The sequence below is a fragment of the Solanum tuberosum genome, unplaced genomic scaffold (genome assembly GCF_000226075.1).
Source record: "Solanum tuberosum cultivar DM 1-3 516 R44 unplaced genomic scaffold, SolTub_3.0 scf00085, whole genome shotgun sequence".
NCBI classification, from domain to species: Eukaryota; Viridiplantae; Streptophyta; class Magnoliopsida; order Solanales; family Solanaceae; genus Solanum; species Solanum tuberosum.
Genome location: NW_006239014.1, coordinates 1,095,750 through 1,100,364, shown reverse-complemented (window position 1 = coordinate 1,100,364; position 4,615 = coordinate 1,095,750).

Here is a 4,615-nt window from a genome sequence, read left to right as displayed (position 1 = left end):
AGTTTCCATCATATTCCAATTTTCCTTAGAAGACATTGAATTTCAACGAAAAACTAAACTCACGTTGAAATATTGTTAGGAGACAACATCTGTTCATTTACTTCTTCTCATAGTTATATAAAACCAAGAATATAGGAAAAATAATTAAAGTGCACATCTTATCCTTTATGCACAAAATAACTTTTCTCATTGAAAAGAAAACTGAAGGGGTGCAATGCTTGAATGCACTTGGGAAGAAAATAAAAATAATCTTACCCATTCAAGGAATACTTACTACAAAAAATATACTCGAACATATTAAAGTAGTAGTAATTCATCCCAAATCTCATTTATCATATGATAAAATAATTCTCCTTTTCTTCTTTTTCTTTCCCCAATAAAAAGAACACAACAAATAGAAGTAATTTCCTTACCACAGAAAATACCAACATTAAATTTCTTAAGCTTGTTATCTCCTGTATTCAGATTAGCAAACCAGAAATAATAAAAGATGAAAAGAAAAACACAAAGAACTATCCGAGTCCACAGAACCCATTGTGTGTCCTTAAGAAATTTAATCCCCTCAAGTACCCGATGTTGCAAATTAATTCCTCCCAAGATAAAACGGATTAACCATTAAAGAAGTAGCGGTACCTCAAACTTCGATAATTTCAACGAACTCAAAATGACAGCAACGAATCACACACACAGACACGATCGATCGATTTTGTTTTGTAAGAAATGTATGCAAAAGAAGGGAAGAATTCGATGCAGAAAAATGAGAGAAAATCTCTCTATTTATAGCCAACAAATGGTAAAGGTCATAACCCTTTGGAAAGAAGACAACCTTTCAGAAAGAAAACAACCTTTCAGAAAGGTCACAACACTTTGGAAAATGCATAACCTTTCAAACGGTCACAATCCTTTAGAAAGGACACAACTTTTCATAAAGGTCACAACCCTTCGGCGTAGTTACAACTCTTCAGGAGAGTCACAACCCTTCATTTCATGTTCACACCTTTAAAACCCAACACAAGTTACCTAGTTAACAATAAAGTTGAATATCTTCTAAGACCTAAAGGTCACAGGTTTGGGGAAATGACGAAAAATCCGTACTAGTTTAAAGGTTAGAAATTAGAATAATTCCATCCTTTAAATTTCGTAAGTTGTAAGTCGTAACTAAACAATTGTTTTGTAATTATATGAATCTTTAAGAAATCTCATAAATTATTACTCTCTTAAAATAAATCCTAAGCAGGGTGGAGCTAACGTCGCACATCGGTTCTTTAATTATTATTTTATACCTAGAAACAACACAAAATAGTCAAAATCTTGTTAAACTTATTAATAACATTTAAATGAAAAAATCGTAATCAAGTATATAATTATTTGGATCGATCAGGATCATCAAGAATCAAATCAGAAATGCAAACGATGTATTAGATGCTTAGCATTAATTAAAGAAACATAATCAAATAATTTAACGAGTAAATCTTAATCAATAATTATCGTTTTGCCATGAACTAAATGGCACACGCATGCAGGTATCCAATTTTAATATTTATTTATACTGAGACTATGCATTAGCAACAAAAAGGAAACGAAAAAAAAAATGCTCCAAAGAAATATTGACATACCCCTAAATTTTATCCATGCTTTGATAAAATACTTTTTAAAAGTGATTCTAACTTGAAAAAAATCACTGGAATTTCTTTTTACTGTCCATCAAGCATAAGTTTTAACTTTATCCGATCAGATAAAATTTGTGATTAATTAAGCAGGTTCACTATTACACCTAATGGCAATAAAAGCTTTGCCTAGCTAATTTTCTTAAGTGAAAATTATTTTTAAATAAAATTGCTAAGCAGCACCAAAAAATCAAAACTGTCCCTTTTTTAGGGCCATTTGTGAACTTAAACCACTGAGATTGCTTTATGGACCAAAAACAGCAGCTAAAATAGACCCCAAAAAATGCAGCAAAACAGCAGACAAATTGATCACACTGCACTAGAGTTGGCTAAATTTGGGAGTTCCCATTAGCTCTCATAGATTTCAACTTTTCCACCTTTTGTCGTCTCCACACTTTCTAAAAATAGATGTTCACTTTTATTAGTTCAGTTTAGAAATACAAAAAATAATTTATCCTTATTATTAATTATACTTATTTCTCAATGCATTTTTCAAAACATTAAAGTTATTATATTCGAAGAATGATATAGTAAAATTATCATTCTATTTGTTGTTTCTTAAAAGGTGTGTCAATTCATACCGGACAAAGTAAAGTGTACAGTAGGAGTATCAAAACAACTTTATGATAGATGTGGAAGGTGATTCCAACTTGCCTATTCAATTCACATTTATGAGCGAGGATTTTTCTTTCTCTTGCTCGCTTCGATCGGACTGAATGATGGGTCGCTAAGGGTAAAACTGCTACCAAAATTTTACCAAAGGGTAAAAATGGCCCTTTTTTTAAAATCATTTTCCGTAAAAAAATTTTATCTTTCCTCGACACCTGGTTGACTTTGACTGAAATCGCAGATTCAATAGCCAGAACGAGCGCACTGAGATAAATTCCCCTCCAGGCTTTTCCATGAAGATGTACGTAATAGAAAAGAATCGTTACACAGTGTTCAAATATTCTGCTTACATGTACTCCCTCCGTCCCATTTTATGTGGCAACATTTGATTGGGCACGGAGTTTAAGAAATAGATAAAGACTTTGAAATGTTTACCAAATTGCCCTTAAAAAATAGACTTATTTTTCTCTCTCCTAATAAATGTATTGGAGTACTCTTTTCAAGAATAAGTGGGACCAACAAGGATAAAAGAGGAATTGTACCTTTAAATACTTACCAAATAAGGAAATGTGACATTCTTTTTGGGACTGACCAAAAAGGAAATGTTGCCACATAAAATGGGACGGAGGGAGTACATGTAAGCAGAATATTTGAACACTGTGTAACGATTCTTTTCTATTACGTACATCTTCATGGAAAAGCCTGGAGGGGAATTTATCTCAGTGCGCTCGTTCTGGCTATTGAATCTGCGATTTCAGTCAAAGTCAACCAGGTGTCGAGGAAAGATAAAATTTTTTTACGGAAAATGATTTTAAAAAAAGGGCCATTTTTACCCTTTGGTAAAATTTTGGTAGCAGTTTTACCCTTAGCGACCCATCATTCAGTCCGATCGAAGCGAGCAAGAGAAAGAAAAATCCTCGCTCATAAATGTGAATTGAATAGGCAAGTTGGAATCACCTTCCACATCTATCATAAAGTTGTTTTGATACTCCTACTGTACACTTTACTTTGTCCGGTATGAATTGACACACCTTTTAAGAAACAACAAATAGAATGATAATTTTACTATATCATTCTTCGAATATAATAACTTTAATGGGAACTGAAAAAAAAGGAAATGTTGCCACATAAAATGGAACGGAGGGAGTATATAACGTAAACTCCTTTGCAACAATAACCTGATGGTGTATATAACTTACACTAATGATGCATATAACGTAAACTCAATAGGTGTTACAGTAGAACTAGTGCCCATCCAAGTTCATGTAGCAGTGAGAGAGAATTACAAAATTGGTCTTTGCATGTCAGGAGCAAATAACCAAGTCCATTCTAAGAAATGGATTTCTGAATATTACCCAGAAAATGATGCATGATTTTGTTTCCAATCAAAATATCATACCTAACCCAATCTATCAAATAGGCAAAGACCAAAGTTCAAATCACCAAAGCCCATCAGAGTACCCACAAGAAAAATACTTGTATCAACCATTTTGTCCACTTGACTATGCCTATCGAGGCTTAGATAGACGAGAATAGTCTGTACTCACATTGTTGTGTATACACAAAACAGAGGTTGTCCTCTCCCTGCCACTGGCGGATCCAGGATTTTCACAAACAGGGTTCGAAAAAAAATATATAAATGTGTGAACTAGAGTGCAAAGTACAAACACCAAAAAGAGATCACTGCCAATACTTCTCGAGCACATTTACAATACCACTTGAGTCCTGCAAAGTTGCACAGTATAGAACCACCGGGCTATCTCTCCCATTTGATTTAGGTGGTTCAGAAATAGTATGTGTACAAAAATATAGAAAATCTACCTTGTATATACAGTGTACTTTTTTGCCGAAGAGGTTCAGGTGAACCCCTGGCGCCCACGTAGGTCCGTCCCTGCTCCCCACCCAATAGTTCTGCAACTACTCATAGACACATCCTAAAATACTTCATTGGAAACATCTGCCATCCCATGTTAGGATGCAACATTTGCACTTGTAATCCATGCAAATGGTCTAGCAGAAATCATTAATCCTCTGTTTCATCAGAATAAAAACAAATAATTTAGCTCTAACTTAAAAAGAAATCACTTTCACATCTAAATGGGCAATCAATTACATAAGCCATCTAAAAGTGTGGACAAACAAGCATATCAATTGCTAATGCAAAATACTCTGAAAATTAATGATAATCCAACCCAACATAGATTAATTTGGAAATATTCCACTTCTAAGCAGTAACTTTACTCTATGAATGTGCAATGCAAAGTCATCATGAACCATAGATGGACTTCAGAAGAAGAGAGTAGTAAAAAAATAGGGGGGGGGGGGGGGGGGGGTGGGAC